We start from the raw sequence: 22,235 nt of genomic DNA, 5'->3' as shown, positions 1-22,235 counted from the left end.
ACCCCACAAGGTAGTTATGAGACCTAAATGAGCTTGTGTATGTCAAAGGCTTAGCATGAAAGATTAATTTTAATTCCTTTTGTGATGTACTTTTGTCATATATTCTAACATTTTTATTTTGCAAATAACAAGCTTGGAGTGTTTTTCAGTGCATTGAGCTGATACTTAAACCTTTGTGCTGTCAAATGGAATAATTACTTTCATGTGGTTTTATATCATAATGTGCTACTTTTTGCATGGAGCAGATCTTTTTCTTGGTGTTTAATATAAGAAGTTACTTAGTGGTTAGCAAAAAAGTATCAACTGTCCTATAAGCAAATATCTGCTCTGTATTGGTGATACCATTACATCTCATTGAGTTTATAGTTTTCTGAGTTCTTGCTCTTTAAATATTATTCTTGATTTGCCATTAACTTTACCTTACTCTCTTAGATCACTTTTTACTCAGAATCTTTCTTCACAATTTGGAGTTCTGCAGTCTTCTCTTGGGCTTGTACTCTTTGTAGGCTTTTCACATGGAATCCTTTTTTTGCTCAGTTCTTTCATTCATGCAGCATTTATTGAGATTCCATAATTTTCTGGTCTCTGGAATAGGTAAACAAAACAAAATGATCAGTCCATACTGTCTGGGCAAACGAGTGCTCATTCTCATGGGAAAAACAGTTTATTTTACTATATGGTGATAAAAGTTATGATAATGATGACCCAGGGAGAGTAGAAGCACAGAAATTGAAGCAGAGTTTGGTTATGAAACCTCTGGGACATATCAGTTGAAAACGGTAGTCTGTTTTATAATACAAAGAACAAAGGACTCAAGCCCGGAGACTTCTCCCTTTAGACAAGTGAGTTTGATCAAATGGTACTTATGCTGGACATTAGTTCATAACATGTAAAACAAAAATTTTCATCAAGATCATGGTTTTTCAAACTGTGTCTAATAAGATATTAATAAGTAACATGTAAATAAAGAGCTCATAGTCCAATATATTTATGTAATGAGTTAAACAAAATTAGACTTCTTTGTTGGATTTATCAGTTTTTAATAAAGTATTGTAAATTGTAATTCCTTAAGAAAGGAATAGAATACACTTCTCACAGTTTTTTCCCCACCATGGAATCCTTCTGCATTACTTATGAATTGAGTTTGATTGCTAGTAATAGTCTCAAGAAATAGTACATTAGATGACATACATTTAATCATTAATTTAGATATGTGATCCATTGTGAGTTCATTTTTGTAAAAGGTGTAAATTAAGGGTTAAAATTTATTTATTTTTTTTTAAATAAAGCTCTCCAGTTTTGTTACCATCATTTGTTGAATAAGATTATCTGCCCCGTTGAATTCTCTTGTTTTCTCTGCTAAAAATCAATTGACCATGTATGTGAGGGTCAATTTCTGAACTCTCTTTTGTTCTACTGATTTTTCAAAGTCTTTACACCAATACCATAGCATCTTGATTACTGTACCTTTAAAATAAATCTTCAGGGGTGCCTAGTTGGCTCAGTCAGTTGGGCAGCCGACTCTTGGTTTTGGCTCAGGTCAGAATCCTTGGGATGGTGGGATCAAGTACCGTGTCAGACTCCATACTTGGCAGTGGGGAGGAGGGTTCCTGCTTGGGATTTTCCCTCCTTCTCTCTCTGTCCCCTCCCCCAAGTGAATGAATAAATCTTTAAAAAACAAATTAATAATTAAATAATCTTCATGTCAGGCAGTGTAAGTTCTCCAACATTGTTATTATGTTTCAAAATTATTCTGCAAATTCTAGGTAGTTTGCATATAATTTAAAAAATTTTAAACCAGCATATCAGTTTTTAAACATTTTATTTATTTGAGAAAGAGAGAGAGCGTGAGCAGGGGGAGGAGAGTGGGAGGATTATAAAATTCTGAGGTTTTGGTTGGGATTGTGTTGAATTTATAGATCATTTTAAGGGGAATTGATAACAATGTGGAGTTTTCTAATCCATGAATATGGTATATCTCTATTCAATTCTTTAATTTCTTTTAGTAATGTTTTGTAGTTTTACTGATCAGATCTTGTATATCTTCTACTTAGTTTACCTCTTTCATAATTTTTGATGCTTAGTATAAATTTTTTATTTCAGTTTCTGGGTGTTCATGTCTTATATAAATGTGACTACAATACATTTTTGTATATGGATCTTGTATCCTGCACCTTGCTAAACTCACTAGTTGTGGTAGCACTTTTGTACATGCTGGAAGGTTTTCTATTTGGATAGTATGTCATCCATGAATGAGAGTAACTTTTTCTTTTCCAATCAGGATTTTTTTTCTTCTTATTGAATTGCTTATGATATCTTCTACAGTATTGAATAGTAGATAAGAATGGTTAGCTTTACCTTGTCCTTGATGTTGGGAAAACAGTATTTCACCATTAAGCATGATGTTGTAAGTTTCCTTGATGTTACTTATTAGACTGAAGTCATTCCCTTCTATACCTAATTTTTTGAGAGTATATATCAAAAATGGACTTTGGATTTTATGAAATGTTTTTTCCACATTTATTGAAATGGTCATATAATCTTTTAGTGTGTTACTCTAGGAATTGATCACTATTTTAAATTTTAAACCAACTTTGCATTCCTGAGATAAATGGCACTGGGTTATTATATACTGTCCTTTTTATGTATTACTGAATTACTAAGATGTTAAGAATTTTTATATTTGAGTAATACTGATCTGTACGATTTTTTTTCTTGTACTGTGTCAGAATTTGGTGTCACCAAATATGGGGTTCAAAGAATGAGTTAAGAGGTATTACTATTTAACTTCTTGAGGAAGATGTGTAGAATTGGTATTATTTCCTCCTTAAATGTTTGGTAGAATTTATCAGTTAAGATATGTGAACCTGGAGTTTTTCTGGGGATGATTTTTAATTACAGTTTCAATTTTGTGAATGGATAAAGGACTACTCAAGTTACTTACTTCTTGAGTGAGCTTTATTAGTTCATATATATATATTTTTTAAGATTTTATTTATTTATTTGACAGAGAGAGCTCACAAGTAGGCAGAGAGGCAGGCGGGGGTGGGGAGCAGGCTCCCCACTGAGCAGAGAGCCCAATGTGGGGCTCGTTCCCAGGACCCTGAGATCATGACCTGAGCTGAAGGCAGAGGCTTTAACCCACTGAGCCACCCAGGCGCCCCTAGTTCGTATATTTTAAGAAATATGTCCATTTGTCCATTTTGTCTAAATTGAATTTATTGGCATAAAGTTTGTAGTATTTGTTAGCTTTTAAATATTTGTGTTAATTATCTTTTGAAATAATCAACAAAGTACCGCAAATCTAGTGTCTGTCTGAAAATAATACGCATATATTGTCTCTCAGTTTCTATTCATGAGGATTTGGGCATAGTTTAGCTTGGTCCTCCGCTTCAGGGTCTCTTACAAGGTTTTAAGCAAGATACTGGTCAGAACCAGAGTTCCATTTGTAAGACCTTTGGAGAACAATCTGCTTCCAAATTCATATTTATTTGTCAGGATTCAGTTCTTTTATTTGTTGAACTGAAGGCCACAGTTCCCTGTAGCTATTGGCAAGAAAATGCCTTCTTCATTATCTTGCTAGCCAGGCCTTTCCATTGTGGCAGCTTACTTCATCAAAGCCAGCAAGTAAGGAGGTCTGTTAGCCAGATTGAAGGCACAGTACTATGGATCCTAATCACAGAAATGACATCATACACTTTTGCCATACTATTTTGGTTAGAAGCAAATTACTAGGCCAGCTCACACTCCGGGGGAATGGTTTATATAGGGGGTATGAATACCAGAGATCACTGAGGGCTATCTTAGAGTCTTCCTGGCACAGTATTTGTAGAATCTTTAGTTACAGTCCCTACCTCATTCCTGATATTATCAATGAATTGTTTCTTTTTTTTCAATATGGCTAGAGGCTTTTCATTTAACTGATGTTCTCAAAGAACTGGTTTTTTGTTTCACTGGTTTTCTCTGTTGTTATTCTGTTTTCAATATGTTTGACTTCTGTAACTCTTATTTTTAATTTAATTTGTTCTTTGTTTTCTAGTTTCTTTTTTTTTTTTTTTAAGATTTTATTTATTTGAGAGAGAGATAGAGAGCAAGCATGAGGAGAGGATAGGGGTAGAGAAAGAGAGAGAAGCAGATTTCCCTGCCGAGCAGGAAGCCTGATGCAGGACTCCATCCCAGGATCCTGGGATTATGACCTGAACTGAAGGTAGATGCTTAACTGACTGAGCCACTCAGTGCCCCTGTTTTCTAGTTTTTTTTTTTTTTTTTAAGATTTTATTTATTCATTTGAGAGAGAGACAGAGAGAGCACACAAGCTGGGGGTAGAGGGAGAGGGAGAAGCAGACTTTCTGCTGAGCCAGGCAGGAGCCCAGTGTGGGGCTCCGTCCCAGGACATGGAGATCATGACCTTAGCCAAAGGCAGACACTTAACCTTATGAGCCACCCAGGCACCTTGTTTTCTAGTTTCTTAAGGTATAATTGAGCTCATTGATTTGAGACCTTTTATCTCTTCTAACAGGCACTTTATTGCTGTAACTTTTCCTCTGATCATGCTGTTGCCTGCATCCTACGGTTTTTGCCATGTTGAGTTTTCATTTCATTCAGTTCCAAATATTTTACAATTTTCCTATTGATTTCTTCCTTGAATACTTACTGAGAAGTGTGTACTGTTTGATTTTGAAATATTTGGGGATTCTCTAATGAAACTTTTTTATTGATACTTATTTAATTCCATTATGGTCAGGAAACATGCTTTAGTCCTTTGTGTAGGTCCGTATTTCTAGCTGGTATTATTTTTCTTGTGATTAAAGAACTTCTTTTAACACTCTCATTGTACATGTCTGGGACTGATGAGGTTTTTCATCTTCTCTGTGTCTGAAATATTCTTTACTTTTCTCTGGAATACAGCTCTAGGTGGAGATATATCCCTCTTCCCTAGTACCCATCAGCAATCCCTGGATTCACTTTGTTTCCCCACTCTTCAGGGATCAGTATTCTGTGCTGCCCACGTCTGATGTCTCAAAACTGCTATTTGTTTTTTTGATTGTTTCAAGTGTGAGGGTTAATCTGGTCACTGTTACTCTATCCTGTCTGGAAATGCTAATGGAAATGGAAATGATCTGATAAGAGCCATGGATTTGCCTTGAAAGTAGAAACCCTAGGAGCAACATACATGAGTGAATGGAGAAACAAAGCCTGCGCAACAGCTTTTTCTGAACAAGACTGAGAGTACTAGGGTATTCCAGAAAGCCCTGGAATTTTGGTACCTGTTTATTATTATGTAATTGCTTTCCTTACTACCAACTGTCCCCAAATAATTGTCTGTTGATATTTTATAATCAAAAGACAAAATCTGTTCCTTAATATAGTAAGATTAAATAACTGCCACCAGGGGCGCGAGGGTGGCTCAATTGGTTGGGCTACTGCCTTGGGCTTGGGTCCTGATCTTGAGTTCCAGGATCATGTCCCACACTGTTCTCCCGGGTTAGTGCGGTGTCTGCTTCTCTCTCTGACCCTCCCTGCCCCCATGCTCGCTCTCTCTCTCTCTCATTTTCTCTATCTCAAAGAAATAAAATATTTTAAATAAATAAATAAATAAATAAATAACTGCCACCAACCAGCTGTGTGATGTTAGGAATGCCCCTTGACTTCCCTGAATTTTTTTTTTTTTATAATTTTATTTTTTATAAACATATATATATATATATTTTTCCCCCAGGGGTACAGGTCTGTGAATCTCCACGTTTACAAACTTCACAGCACTCACCATAGCACATACCCTACCCAATGTCCATAACCCCCCCCACCCCCCTCTGCCCAGCAACCCTCAGTTTGTTTTGTGAGATTAAGAGTCACTTATGGTTTGTCTCCCTCCCAATCCCAACTTGTTTCATTTACTCTTCTCCTACCACATTAACCCCCCATGTTGCATCTCCTCTCCCTCATATCAGGGAGATCATATGATAGTTGTCTTTCTCCGATTGACTTATTTCGCTAAGCATGATACCCTCTAGTTCCATCCATGTTGTTGCAAATGGCAAGATTTCATTTCTTTTGATGGCTGCATAGTATTCCATTGTATATATATACCACATCTTCTTTATCCATTCGTCTGTTGATGGACATCTAGGTTCTTTCCATAGTTTGGCTATTGTAGACATTGCTGCTATAAACATTCGGGTGCACGTGCCCCTTCGGATCACTATGTTTGTATTTTTAGGGTAAATACCCAGTAGTGTGATTGCTGGATCATAGGTTAGCTCTATTTTCAACTTGTTGAGGAATCTCCATGCTGTTTTCCAGAGTGGCTGCACCAGCTTGCATTCCCACCAACAGTGTAGGAGGGGTCCCCTTTCTTCGCATCCTCGCCAGCATCTGTTGTTTCCTGACTTGTTCTGACTGGTGTGAGGTGGTATCTCATTGTGGTTTTGATTTGTATTTCCCTGATGCCGAGTGATGTGGAGCATTTTTTCTTGTGTCTGTTGGCCATCTGGATGTCTTTGCAGAAATGTCTGTTCATGTCCTTTGCCCATTTCTTGATTGCATTATTTGTTCTTTGGGTGTTGAGTTTGCTCAGCTCTTTATAGATTTTGGATACTAGCCCTTTATCTGATATATCGTTTGCAAATTATCTTCTCCCATTCTGTCAGTTGTCTTTTGGTTTTGTTAACTGTTTCCTTTGCTGTGCAAAAGCTTTTGATCTTAGTGAAGTCCCAATAGTTCATTTTTGCCCTTGCTTCCCTTGCCTTTGGCGTTGTTCCTAGGAAGAAGTTGCTGCGACTGAGCTTGAAGAGTTTGCTGCCTGTGTTCTCCTCAAGGATTTTGATGGATTCCTTTCTCACGTTGAGGTCCTTCATCCATTTTGAGTCTTTTTTCGTGTGTGGTGTGAGGAAATGGTCCAATTTCATTTTTCTGCATGTAGCTGTTTTCCCAACACCATTTGTTGAAGAGGCTGTCTTTTTTCCATTGGACATTCTTTCCTGTTCTGTCGAAGATTAATTGACCATAGAGTTGAGGGTCTATTTCTGGGCTCTCTATTCTGTTCCATTGATCTGTGGGTCTGTTTTTGTGCCAGTACCATACTGTCTTGATGATGACAGCTTTGTAATAGAGCTTGAAGGGACAAAATATTTTTTAAGACAGAATATTTTTGTACAACAAGTCCTGAGACCAGAGGGATTTTGAGACCTCGAAAATGGCGTGTCTAATGGTAATTATTCTCTATTTAAGTGTGTACTCTATTACCAGATTTCTTGGTGCTGGAAATGAAAAAAATCAGTGACTAACATTAAGTCATCTACTGTCATAGTTCCCAAGTTTAAATCAGTTCTCTACCATTCTCTGACTTTGAGAAGATTAAATTCTCTAAGACAAAATTTCCTCAGTTTTAAGATGGGGAAAATGGATCATCTGTAGATAATGGCACATAGAAGGCACTCAGTAAAATTTAACTGTGATGATTATGATGCCAACAGAGGTGTGTGCTTGTTGACATTTTTGTTTTCTAGTTAGCATCATGTTTCATTATGCTTTAGGGCATTTTTAGCAAATCTTAGTGCTGTTTCTTTTGCCTAAGAGTGCTCCTTCTGTTTTGATGTTCTCGTTTGAGGTTGTGCTGATATATTACCATCTCCAAACTATTCTTACTCAACTCAGGAAGTTTAACTTGGAAGTTTGCACACTGGCTTGGGCATCATTTAAAATTTTACTGGTTATGCCATCTTACCCATTAGACTAATTAGGAAGTCTAAGAATACAGATCAAACCTTTGGAAGCTGTAATGTGACACATCTCAGGCTCAGACCTCATGCAAAAGTTACTCATTTTATTAAAATGTTTTTAGGTATTATTCCTTTTTTTCTAAACTATGAGCTCCTTGAAGTTAAAGACTGTTTTATTCATTCTTGTATCAGTCTGATTAATTATTGGCAGTATTACTGATGTATACATATGCATTGTCACTTCCATATGCATGATTTGATTTAATTTCTTTAATTTTATGAGTAACTAGAGTAAAATGATATGGAAGACAGGTAAATGGATATATTATAGGGAAGAGGATAATGAGAAGGAAGTCAAGAGCAGGAAAGAAAAAAAAAAGTCCCTCTCACAGAAGTGTCCATAAACATACTTGTGTCCGTCTAGGTAAGAGATTGATAGTATACGTTGAAAACATAAGAACTCAAAGCAGAGAGCAGAAAAGAAGAGAAAATCAATTTCAGTTATTGCTCTAAATGAAACTGTCACATTTGATCAAGTAGATGATAATTCATTTTGTGCCACAATTAGTCTTAATATTTAAGTGGCACATCTCCTAGTCTCTCTTGGGAAGTATATTAAAAAAGACTGGTAATACTATGAACTGCTGTTGATTATCAAAGGGATCCTGGTCTCCTGTTTTTCTGTGTATCTGAAAATTTTGTATTGTGTGCAAATGTAGTTAATTAAGCTTATATTTTTGTAAGTATTTGAAAATACAGTAAAACAGTATTAGTTTGGATTGCATGTCTGAAATACAGTATAATTTTACTTTTAACGAAGTAACTGTCTCACTATTTTTACTTTTAATTATGTGTATTAACCAGACGTATTCTAGTAAAGTAATGCTCTTAAACTTGCCTTGTCAATTTTATTTAATTGGATAAATAGAACACACACACACACACCCCAGAATAGAGTTTTCCTGTGATAATGGATCAGATAGGTATTTGTGTTGTTATTTACTAGATAAAAGTTGTTGGTGTTTTTTAATATTGTAGTGTATGAAGAATACTATCTTTGTACAATAGAATAGCCATGGAGTGAGATGCTTACTCCAGGGTGCATGGGTTTTTGGTTGAGTAGAAGAAGGATGGAACCATTTTTATTACATTAATTTTATTCTTGAATTCACTTAATTTGGTTATTTAAATACATTTATGATATGAGTGAACTAAGATGTCTGGACACATGAATAGCCATAAGAGTTCAGCTTTTAGTGATTTTAAAAAGTTGGGTTTGTCCATATGGAAATCTAGAATGTGTTCCTCAAACTGGTAAATGAGTACTCCCCCACAGGTCATTCCTCAGCAGTATGTTAGAGTTGCTTGGAGGCCTTCTTGATTAGGCAATCGATGGAGGGGATAGCTCTACATATTGATAAGCTGCCAAACATGCAAGAATGAGGGATGGATTTTTTGTTATAAAAGGGCCATGAAAATGGGAGGGGTAATGTATTTAGAGTTTAATTCCTTTGATATTCTTAACAATAAAGGCTAATCTGAACGTTTATTTAAATACATCTTTGAAATATTAACATATTGATAGATATCTGATTCTAAAGCTGCAATATGGTAATTTACAAATATAATTTTTAAAAGTACTTAAACTAAAAAAATAGAAGCTTTCTCAAAAATATTTTGAATGCTTTGTCAAATTTAAAAATTCTTAATGTACAGAATGCAAGAAGAACTTGAGCTCTTTGACCAACCTACTCATTTAATATAGAAGCTTGAGCTAAGAGGACCATGTTTAGTTTTCAGAAGCCCATTTATCATTAAAAAGTCATCTCTAAAAGTTAGGGGTTTTGTATCAGATACATCCATACGGAGTCTTTGTACCTAGTTCTCTTACCTGATGATGATGCTTTTCTGTTTTTCAAAGGAAGTCCTAAGAAAAGAAAAAAAGGAAGTCCTAACTTTTCAGCTTCTGAGGACTCTCCAAGAGAAACTATATATCTGGAATCAGGGGCACTGTCTTCCTTTGGTATTAGGTAGAAGTAAAGTTTTCTTTCTTCATTGGAATATCTATATGGCACCTGTGGTCCTTTAGCCTGGTGACTACCAGGGGTTCCAGACATCCAGGAGCTGAAAAAGGGATAGTAGGTCTTTCTCTTGTCTGGTTAGCTTCAGTGCTACAAAAACAAGTCACCAATTTCTGAAGGAAAATTAGGTGTTTCCTCTGACTCTCTTTCTCAGGGTAGGCCTCAGATTGAAGTTGTATTTAAGGCTCTGACCCTAAAGATCCTTACAATTTTTTTTTTTTTTAATTTTCAGTGTCATTCAGATGCTCACTTTAGTTTATTGGGATAGAGTTACATAGCCTTTCTCTAGACTTTCCTGTCCATTTCGTTGTAATAAATATTAATTATTATTTATAGTTGCCGTGTCATTATTATAAACCCCATCTTACATGGGGCACTCAACTACTAGTCCTAGTGGTGTGTGATTTTCCTTTTAGGTTCTCTGGGGCCTCTGTTTGCAATTCTCTGCAGGAACGATCTCAGCATCACGGAAGGTTTCTGCAGTTTATTCCCACCTTGGGCAAGGGGAATATTCTGCAGGAGGAAGGAATGAATGTACTTGATTATCTACTTACCTTAGGAAAATTTTCCATTTCCCATTTTGTTTGCTTTTTTCCCATCAGAATCCACAGGTTCAGAAAATTCTCAAAAGCTCTTATAACTACCTCCACTATTTCCAATACTGCTTGCCAAATTGGGTGGTTTAAAAAAATTTTTTTTAATTGTTTTACTGTTGTTGCATTTTCCTGGCTTAATTTCTTTTCACCTGTGAGTTACTATTTCAACAAATAGACTCTTCATTTTGTGTCTCTAAACTGTCATTGAGACTTTTAATTCACAATAATTCTAGGGAGGAACAGTTATTATAACTAAAGAGACAGCATTCCATGGTGGGCTCTGGAATTAGATTGGTTTGGGTTCAGACTCATCCTGCTACTTGCTATTGAATATCATGTGAATTATGTAAATTCTCTGTGCTCATTTTCTTATCTATGTAATGGAAATAACAGTTCATGGGTTGTGAGGATTTGTGATGTTGTAAGGTTTAAGTGACTTTAGAACCCTTAACTAATATTCTTGCAAATAGTATCAAACGGATGCCGATGCTATTACTGTTGGCACAGAAAACCTTAAATTATATAGATTAAGTGAAGACTTAATGTGTATTCCTAAAAGGAATCCCTGATCTTTCATCTATGGCTTATTTACTTTTACCTTCAGGGAACTAAATCCAGGCCACAGATTTACCACCCATATGAGCCAGTTATCAAAGGAACTTTATACTTTTAATTTGGGCTTACCCTTAAAGATGAGTGGCTTTCTTCATAGAAGCAGGAAGAGGCAGTTTTAATGGCTGAATCCTGGTCAGTATCACGGTGGCCGACAAGGGAATCCAAAAGTATTGTCCTCTAGATATTACTGTTTTAAATCATGAACTGTGAGCTGTTATGCCTGTGGGGTCAGGATCTAACAATTAGCACAGTCAACACTGTTGCCAAGTGGCTATGACAGCCTGTATTAACACTGAACATCAAGACCAGGTAACAAACTGAAACTATTACTGTATTTCTGTCAAATTTTGCTTGATCAACACCTGGAGTAATGGACGCAGTTTTATTTATAGAACATTAATGTAAACTAAGGGGCCTAGAGAAGATTAACTCATTTAACAAATGTGGTCTTGAATATTTATTATGACAAAGGACTAGCTTTTAATCCAGGTCGGTCTATTTTGGATAAGAAAAAAACTACATAAGGGTTAAATGAACTGATAAGGAAATGTACTCTTGATTGCTTTGTTTTTTACCATCTGGAAAATGCATCATAAGTTACATAAAACTTGTAAATGGGCTTTAGAAGCTTTCATAAGTTGGGGCTCTCTGTATAGCTCGGAAACTTTCTGAATTTAGTATGAAATATGAGACTTTTTTTCCTAAATGATAGTGTATTTCTTTTCTACAGAACAGTTTGGCAATATCTAGTAACTTTGAAGGTGTGCATACTCTATAACCTAGGAATTCCACTCCTAAAGAAAATTTCACATAAATTGTCATGTATATGCAAAGAGACATACTACTGAAGTGTTCATAGCAGTCTTATTTGTAATGGAGAAAAGTGGGAAGCAAGCTAAATGTCATTGAAAGGGGAATGGATAGATAAATTGTGGTATGTTTATAAATGGAATATTATATAGTAGTGACATGTATATACCAGTGCTACACGTTTTCAACATGTGTTAGTCTTACATATTGAATGTTAAGTGAGCAAAGAAAAAGGGATACTATTTAGACAACATTTTGAAACATGCAAAATGGTGCTATATGTTAGGGAATGTGCATATGTAATAGAAGTGTTAAGTAATGCATGAAAGCAATAAAAAGACAAACAGTATATTGTTTACTTCAGAGGGGAATTGGGAGAGAACTCATAGGGGTTGAGCTATATTGGCAATGTTTTATTTGTTGAGTGGTGGGTATGTAGCTATTTATTACATCCATTTTTATGTATGTAAACTAGTTTAGAAACATTTAAAAATTGGGGAGGAAATGTCAAAATGTTACTGATTTTGCATTTCATTTGAGGTAAAATGGGACTCTTTTTTTTCCCCTACTTAGTTGATGCTCTTTCTGTATAATTACTTAACCATTTTCTACAATGAAAGTACAGTACTTTAATCATGTTAGAGGAAAAACTGAAAAACTTATCTTTTTTTGAAAGCAGTAAATGGTTTTCATAGAAATTTTAGAAAATGTAAACAAGTAAAATTTAAAACTCATAATACTTACAGTTTCTAGTCTTTTTCTTGTAAATTGTATAGAGGTTAAATATTATTCTATATACTAACTGACTTTTGTTTTTATTTTTCTCACCTAATACAAAATAAACATTGTTCAGCAGAATTTAACATATGGAACTGCTGTTTTAAAATTATTTAAAAATATGTTATTAGGGGCGCCTGGGTGGCTTAGTGGGTTAGGGCCTCTGCCTTCGGCTCGGGTCATGGTCTCAGGGTCCTGGGATCGAGGTCACATCAGGCTCTCTGCTCGGCGGGGAGCCTGCTTCCCCCTCTCTCTCTGCCTGCCTCTCTGCCTACTTGTGGTCTCTGTCTGTCAAATGGATGAATAAAATCTTTTAAAAAAAATATGTTATTAAAAAAAAAGAAATAAAAATATGTTATTGTACTGAATGCAAAAACATTGTTTTGCTTATTGGTAGGTATCCGTTCTTCTCACAATTAGTTATCGCTTCTTAATGCAAGAATTATTGTGGCAATGTTATTTGTTCCTAGATTTGATTTATTTGAATTAATCTCACAAATAGCAAATATTTAAATTTTTTAAAAAGATTTTATTTATTTGAGAGAGAGATATAATGAGCATTTGAGAGAGAGATAGAGAGACATGAGCAGGGGGAGGGGTGGTGCTGAGCAGGGAGCCCAATGCAGGACTCCATCCCAGGACCCTGGACCATGACCTGAGCTGAAGGCAGATGCTTAATCCACACCCTGGGCCCCAAATATTTAAAAATATTTATTGAACAGTTATTTTATGCTTCATCTTAATCTGTTGACATACAGTAGTAGAAGATAAAAGCTTTAAAATATGTAAGAGTCAGACATTTACTGCCTGAGCCATCCAGGTGCCCCAAGTTTGTAATTTTTTAATAAAACTTTTATAGGGGCTCCCAAGCATCTGCCTTTGACTCAGGTCCTGATCCCAGGGTTCTGGGATTGAGCCCCACATCAGCTCCTCAGTGGGGAGTCTGCTTCTCCTTCTGCACTCCCCTTCATGCTTGTGCTCTCTCTCTCTCTCTCTCAAATAAATAAATAAAATCTTTAAAAAAGAAATCTTTTATAGGTGTAAACTCGGGATGTTAATTTCGGAATAAACTAAATTAACAGGTGTCTTAAAAATTTTATACATGTTGCACAATATTTTGTAATATTTTTTAAGGTAGAGAATTTTCTAATTAAGTTTACTTTTCATTGTTTTTCAAATTTTTGCCCTAAATGGAGCATCTGTTTCTGAACTAGAAATAAGTTAGACTCTGTAAGTTTTGCTAGTTAATGAGAAGCAGCCAAAATCTAAAGATTAGAAACCATCAACAGAATAGTATGCTTCTTGTCTGAAGTTACTGTCTGTAGTTTTGGCGAGAACCATGTAGTAAGTGGAGCTAAAACAAACAAACAAACAAAAAATTGGAACCTCCTCTATGTAATATTTCCTGTATTCTTAGAAACATCAATCCTTGTGGTGCTGCTTATTCATAATATCACAAACTAATATAGCAGCATTATTCTTAATTTACATTTTGTCCTTGAATTTTATATATAAAATAGTTACAGTATAGATGTGTTAATATTTTTTAATAAATTAATTTACGTTACATCCTTTTGTACCCATAGTACAAAAATGTTCTTCACTTTTTATGTTTCATGTGTTAATAGATTTATGATTTTGATATAGCCATTCCTGAAGAGTTAACTTCCAAAATCTGTAAGAAGGATGGTACTTGAGAATTCAGAATCAAAAAACCTAAAAGATGGAGACCTACAATATGGAAAAAAATTAGTCAGAATTAAGTCTCTTAAAAGCACCCAAAAGAGATTTGCTCATCTTTATTGAACTTAATATCAAGGAAATTTACAAGAACTTTAGGAGCAAGACTTACTTTTTTTTTTTTTTTTTTGGATATTTTTTATTTATTTGACAGAGATCACAAGTAGGCAGAGAGGCAGGCAGAGAGAGAGGAGAAAGCAGGCTTCCCGCTGAGCAGAGAGCCCGATGTGGGGCTCAATCCCAGACCCCTGGGATCACGTCCTGAGCTGAAGGTAGAGGCTTTAACCCACTGAGTCACCCAGGTGCCCCAAGACTTACTTTATATACCATATGATACTGGTACAGAATAAGAGGGAAGCTTCTTATTAGAAGTTAATGATTCAGAGTTTGAGTCCATCTGTTTTGTCATCTTGGTTACCCTAAACTCTAGTTTTTTTAATACGTAAAATGAAAATCTTGGCTATATTTGCCTCAGAGTGTTAGTTTTAGAATCCCCTGTGAATTTATTATGAGGTATATGGCATTTTTATTAACTTCAGCAAGCCCAGTCCCTCACTTCCAGACACTCAGCTTAACTTATGTCTCCTCATCTGTATGGTAGATAAAATGAGTGTGAACTATATGGTTTGTTAGGGCTCTAAAATCTTATATACCATCTGGATTCAGTAATGTATTTTTTACTTTTCCCATTTCTTTTTTTTTTTTTTTTAGATTTTTATTTATTTATTTGACAGACAGAGATCACAAGTAGGCAGAGAGGCAGGCAGAGGCAGAAGCAGGCTCCCTGCTGAGCAAGGAGCCCGATATGGGACTCGATCCCAGGACGCTGGGATCATGACCTGAGCCGAAGGCAGCTGCTTAACCAACTGAGCCACCCAGGCGTCCCTACTTTTCCCATTTCAATAAACTTTTTCCTGTTAAGCCTAGAGATGTTTTGATTTCTCCGCATAGAGAAGGAACTTTGAGCAGATGAAATATAGAACCTTTCTGCTTGTAAACTTTCAAACATGACAAAGCTTTAGGCTAGAGCAAGAAAGCATCAAATCTGTTTCTAACAGATGACATTAGCAATTACTTGGATACATTTGTGAATATGAGTGGGCTCACTTAGAACTGAACCCGTATGTACTTTTTTTAGGTGATCCTCTGGAATCTCACATTCCAAAGTAATTTATGTCCTTGTACTAAGCAGTGCTTCATATATCCATCATATTTTTAGAGAATCCTTTCACCTCTCAAAGAGTTTGATTCTCCCTCCCTTCCCACCCAAGACAATTCAAGACTTGCTGTTCAGTCTGGTGTTACAGTAATTTTATGAAACCACTTCCTACCCTTCATCAATAAAAAGTTACCTGGAGGGGTGCTTTGCTGGCTCAGTAGGAAGAGCATGTGATTCTTTTTTTTTTTTTTTTTAAAGATTTTATTTATTTATTTGACAGAGATCACAAGTAGGCAGAGAGGCAGGCAGAGAGAGAGGAAGGGAAGCAGGCTCCCCGTTGAGCAGAGAGCCCGATGCGGGACTCGATCCCAGGACCCTGAGATCATGACCCGAGCCGAAGGCAGCGGCTTAACCCACTGAGCCACCCAGGCGCCCCAGAGCATGTGATTCTTGATCTCAGGGTCAGGGTTTGAGTTTGGGAGTAGATAATACAAAAGAAAGAATAATGATAATAATAATAAAAACTATTAAAATTTACCTGGAGGGGTTATTCATCCTCAAGAAAAACTTAAACACATGGGGTATCTGGGAGGCTCGTTGATTAAGTGTCTGACTCTTGATTTTGGCTCAGTTTGTGATTTCAAGATCATGAGCTCAAGTCCTGTGTCAGGCTCTGTGCTGGACGTGGGACCTGCTTAGGATTCTCTCTCTCCTTCTGCCCCCCACCCTCACACTGTCCTCTCTCTTTCTTAAAAAAATAGAAAAAAGAAAAATTTACCTAATGACGCAAAATTCTCTGCTGGTCTCTTTTGGAATCGTAAAGAGGATTAAAACATTTTTTCCCTTTAGGAATTTATGTATCTGGATGACAAAATCTATTTCCCTGTCAAGAAAATTTATTATATATTAGCATCTGACCAGTTAAAGGATAACAGAACCTTCACATACTGAATATTAAGTAGCTTTTTCATAGGTAGGCCTGATTAACAGTGTTAGTTTTTCACTCATTCATTAAATTAACAAATTTTATTTTTAATACTGTGTACCTATTAATGTGCTTGTCACTAGTGGTAGAGTAACATGATAAAGACACAGTCTCTGCTTTCAGATAACAGACTACTGTGATCGAGTCAACTCACTTCTCTTTTTCATGGGTATATTTTAACTGAGAGAGATAATTACATTCAAGGATTAGCTTAAAAAATATGACATTCTTTATCTAGACATTTATTTTGGTAATTTATCATAGGAGTAAATAAAGAAATACAATAAGGTCACTTGTTTTCTTTTAAATTTCATTTGTTTTATTTCTGCATGGTTTTATTTCCATTTTACTTCTCTTTGAGATGTAACCACTCATTTGTACCCAGGTCTGGTCCAAAGCTTTCTGATGGCTTATGGCTTTTAGCTGATTCTACTGGCTTTGACCACGTAGAAGCTAGAGGATTTCAGTAGCTGGTGTGAAATCTTGTGGCTCTTTGAATACCAAAACTCTGTGGTTTCTTAATTCAATCCAGTTAAATAAACTGGTACTTCATCAGCCTTCTTTCTGCTACTTATTGGGTGTTCTGTAGAAAAACTCATTTAACCTTATACTATCTAAACCCCTGCAGCGTTATAAAGATTTAGCAGCTGAAATCTCCAATCTGTCATTTATTGAGCAACTGCTATATATGTGCCAGCCATTGTTCTGAGGATATAATCATCAAAAAAAACAGACACAGTCCCTGCGTTCTCAAAATTTGTTTGATGTAATGACTTCTAAGTGAAATGATAAAAATGATGATGAGCTTTTATTGTGTGCTTACTATGTGCCAAGCACTTTTCCATTTGCTACAATATATTCACTCATTACTCCTTACAACAACTTGTGAGATGAAGGTAGTATTTATTATTATTCTGATTTTATAGATAATGAAACTGAGGCAAGAAAGATTACTTTGCCCCAAGTCACACAGCTAGCATGTGTGGATGAAAAGATGGAATTCACATCTGCCAGTCTGACTCCAAAACTTCCACATTTATCCACTACACAGTACTGTGCAATTATAACAGATAATTATGGTATAATTTAAATGGATAATTAAATAGGTAATTTCAGTGAGTGTGAGCAGTGATATAAAGGAAATTCTTGCTGTTGTGGGAGCCTAGAATGAATTCACCCAATTTGGTCTTATTAGGGTCTGGGAAAGAGGGGAAGCTTTTCTGAGAAAGTAAATCTTTATTAAAATAGACTTTTCCCACCCCACCCTTTTAAACTATTGAAAAAAATTGGAAAGAATATTTAAAAATAGGATTAGATACTAGTTTTCATACAAAGAAATAACAAAATAGGTTAGGAAAACCAGGAATCTGTTCTCAACCTGGGGAGGTACTCCAGTGATAACACTTTATTTATTGGTTGGGTGAAATAAATTTTTTTAATGAGCTGTTTAAAAAATTATCTAGTGGTAAAAAGTTCTTATATTTTTGAGGAGACAAATAAGAATAGAGTATTATTACGTAAATAAATAATACTAGGTACTTTTGTTATTTGTGGTAGGAGAAAATATTTGACTTACATGCCGTTTAAATTAGTTTAAAAATGGTAGCAGATTTGATTGATTACTTCAGGTCTACTTCACATTGGAGCAGGGATTACCATTTCTGAATTCTGTACCATGAAAAGAGCATAGAAAAAAGTACTAAATGCATTTTTTATAGAACATGTTCCACAATATAAAGGTTTGGCAGAGTGTTATGCATTCAGATGAGGCTGTTTAGGATTTGCAAATTAAGTTGCAATTTAGATAGATTTTTAAGTGTGACGTTGAACAGTTTTTGTTACCTGTGCAATGACTGATTTTGTCAGTTATTGATATTTTGAGTTCTTTCCATTTTTAAAAAGATTCATCATTTTTGAGAGAGCATGCGAGCACAGGGTGGGGGGAGAGAGGAAGAGGAGAGAGAGAATCTCAGGCAGACTCCCCACTGGTCAGAGCCCAAGGCAGAGCTCAATTCCATGATCACGACCTGAGCTGAAATCAAAAGTTGGACACTTAACCAACTGAGCCACCCAGGTGCCCCCTCCATTTTTATCATAAAATGGGAACAGTAATTTTTCAGGGTGCATTTGGAAGTATTTTTGACTAAAAATATTATGACAAAAGCTATATGATAGATGAGTCTGGTAATATTGCATATTCTTCATAATGTAGTGTTTATCATCTCATATACAAAAGTCTCATGGTTATTTTACTATGAAAATGGTTATTTTCATAGTAATTCCATTTTACAGAATTCAAGATCTGAATTAGGAGCTGTAGGGGATCAGGTTTGACCATTTTTATTAGCATAGTAATGCTCTATCAATTTAAAATATGTACCGTGGTTGTTCTGTATTTAATGATATTACTGGTTTATTTCCTTTTCATTCCAGAATTGAATATAGCATTCATTTGTCAATTCCATTGAGTGATCTACTTGGGCTTCATCTTAACAATTTCTTACTTTGTTTTTGTTCCTTTTGTTTTACTCTAACTCCTCCCTCAGGCCAGTCACCTTCCCCTTATTTTCTCCACTCTTTAATATTCTGGCTGGCCCCTGTATGATTCCGCTATCTTCCTTACTGTTCTGTTATCCCCATACTGTATTATGTTATGGCAGTCTTCTCTTTTGCCATTTCTGCTTATGAGCATTCATCCTCATTGCCTAACTCTATGTGGTACTCAGGGAGTCTTCTATTTAAACACCAGGTTAACTAACTTCTTCCATTAAAGCTCTGTTTGACATCTGTTGTCATGTAAAACTATATGGAGGAATATATACCTACATACATAAAAAGAGTTTGTTATTCTAATTGCTTTAGATTTTTTGGTGAACTGTGGGGTTTCTCCCTAATTATTCTTACCTGGAAACTTCTGGCATTTTAATGTGCTTTTTTTTTTTTTTTTTTTTTAAGATTTTATTTATTTGACAGACAGAGATTACAAGTAGGCAGAGAGGCAGTCAGAGAGAGGAGGAAGCAGGCTCACTGCTGAGCAGAGAGCCTGATGTGGGGCTCCATCCCAGGACCCTGGGATCATGACCCGAGCCAAAGGCAGAGGCTTTAATGTGGTTCTTATTTGAGGGAGTGATGGTACCTGGTTATTACGTTCCAAGCCTTGAATTTTTCCCGTCTATATGTGAAAGAGATCTTTATTTCCATATTGTCTTGGTTCTTACTACTTGAAGTGTGGTAGAAATGCAGAATCTCAGGCCCCACTCTTGACCCTATGGCTCTTAATCTGTATTGTACCATGATCTCTAGCCAGTTGATATGAATATTGAAGTTTGCAAAGCACTGTTCTAGGTATCAACCAACTAGTCGACACATTATCATGCTGACAGAGACTGTACTTTCTAGAACCAATCTTACACATGTGACAAAGTGATCTTATTTAAATGTTTCTAAATAACATTGTAACTTTTCATCACGGTTCACAAAAAGTTCTGTTCTGGTGGATATCACTACTACTGTGCAGAAGCAATGAAAGGAATAATCTCGAAACAGTAGCCAGTTTGTCTTTGAAGTGAGTTTTGGTGTGTGCTAGATCCAAAACCATGACAGCCATTTATAAGCCCATTTTCTTTGTTCTGTCCTCTAGCATCAGTTTGCATCTGTGGATGAAGATCTGTCTTTTTTTTGCTTCTTAGGCTGTGACTTTTCAAGAAAATTGTATATATTAAGATGAACCTTTAACGTGCGCCTGGGTGGCTCAGTTGGTTAAACATCTGTCTTCAGCTCAGGTCATTATCCCCCCGCCCCCCCCGGGGTCCTAGGATGGAGCTCCATGTCTTGCTCCCTCCTCAGTGGGGAGTCTGCTTCCCCTGTGCATTCTCTCTCTCAAATAAATAAAATCTTAAAAAAAAAAGAAAAGATGAACCTTTCAGGTATAGGGAAAAATAATCAAATTTCTAGTAAATTTTTAGTCTTACATGAGCAAAAATTAAGCTTTACTGAAATTATATATGTTGGCTAATCATATATGTATACAATTTATGAATAAATAGGTAATAATGGCTCATATTCATATCTTCCTTGTACGTGATGAAAAAGGTTTATAGACTATTTCTCTGTAGTGTGGTATGACAATCGCACATTTTCTGAGTAGACTGGGAAATAATCTTGTTGTAAGTTCTGTATTATATCCTATAGCCTGTGGATGTACATGAATAAGGGACAGTACTTATTTTGTATGGTTGATCATGAAATAATTTCTGTGTTCTCTGAGCACATATTAATGGGGGCTTAGAGATAAATATGCCCTATGTTAAACTGTATTACATGTAATTACATGTATTACATGTAATCTGTGAAGTTAATATACTGTGTGTGTATAATCATTTGGTGATATCCTAAAATTTAGATCTATTTGTATACTTCTGCTTTAGGAGATAGTTTAAAAAAAAACTTGAATGTTTTTATTTTTATGATCAGGAAAGAAAAAACGTTCTTTTTCGGTACTTCAAAAATGAAGAGTTCTGAGAGCACACAAAATTAATCTTTTATTATTCTTCTGCATTTGAATGAAGGTGAACAATGTGGCTCATCTACAGACACATTTCTGTTGGTGTTTTTCTGGAGTAATATCTTTGTGTAATGATGGTAAACAGTATTTCAGTGGGTGTTTTGTAGGTTTTAATGCCTTGTTTGGACTTAAATACCTAAAAGTGACAGTGGGAGGAAGTGGCAGAAAAATACCCAGATGTCTGTGAGATAGTGATATGTCACTTAGCACCTCAAGAGTGTTAAGTTTTAAATAACAGAAGTAAACTCAAAGAACTGACCTTCACTAGGAGCCATTCTGCTGCATGTGGCTGTGACCGAGGAGACTTTCGTTGGGGTTACCAGAGGACACCCTTGTGGTCATAACCAAGTTGTAAATGTCACCAAGATTCTTCTTGAATGTCTATCACATGTGTATCAGTAATTCTAAAGTAGATAAAAATGAAACAAAGATTCATTTGGGAGTTAGCACTCCCAGAAGGTTAGTCTTAAAACAGAACAGCAGAAGGAGTTGTGACATGTATCCATAAGCAATTGTAATGACTTGACAGTTATTTAGCCCTCAGTTCCTAGCCCTGTGGTTGAACTGACAGCATGCCGGCAAGGTAGTGAGGCCTGTTTCAGTCCCATCAATGTCTTCTTGAATGTTAGCCTGCGGTCAGGGTAATGATAAATGTTCAGTGATTGATGATTTTAAAGTCCCAGGGGATTCAGGGTGATCTCTGGCTTTTGTGAGCCAAGGCAGTTTGCGTGCCTGTTTGGGCCTCTAGGAAGTTTTTCTCATCTTTACTAAAATCATTTTAAGTTAGCAAAAGTGTAGATATCACCTGAGGTTTAACTAACCAGGATTCAAAGCCTTGTTTAAAAACAGTATGATTCTGTGCTTAGTATGTGTTAAGAGTTAAAAACTGTAACAGTTATTAATCCACAGAGCTTTTGTAACATTTATTTGTAAACCTTAGTATCTTTTTTCCTCCTTTGTTTTTTTTTTTAAATATGTCTTAAGTTATAAAGAGAAATTTAGTAACATCTATTTTGAAATAATAACATTAACTTTAATATGTTCATGGTGTGTGCAATTTCATCTTCAGGACTCAAGAATTTAAATCTGCTGTTTTTGTTTTTTAAGATTATTTATTTATTTGACAATAGAGATCACAAGTAGACAGAGAGGCAGGCAGAGACGGGGGGGGGGGGGGGGGGGGGGGG

The 22,235-nt window shown here is 35.8% G+C and overlaps 1 protein-coding gene across 4 annotated transcripts in view; it reads left to right on the top strand.

The window, feature by feature from the left end:
- TCF12 (transcription factor 12) overlaps positions 1–22,235 on the top strand; it is a 381,460-nt gene that overhangs the window by 176,584 nt on the left and 182,641 nt on the right. The gene's annotated exons all lie outside the window — the stretch shown is intronic.

The sequence above is a fragment of the Lontra canadensis genome, unplaced genomic scaffold (assembly GCF_010015895.1).
Source record: "Lontra canadensis isolate GAN:19392208 unplaced genomic scaffold, GSC_riverotter_1.0 scaffold28, whole genome shotgun sequence".
Lineage (NCBI taxonomy): Eukaryota > Metazoa > Chordata > Mammalia > Carnivora > Mustelidae > Lontra > Lontra canadensis.
This window is presented reverse-complemented; position numbering and strand designations above follow the sequence as displayed.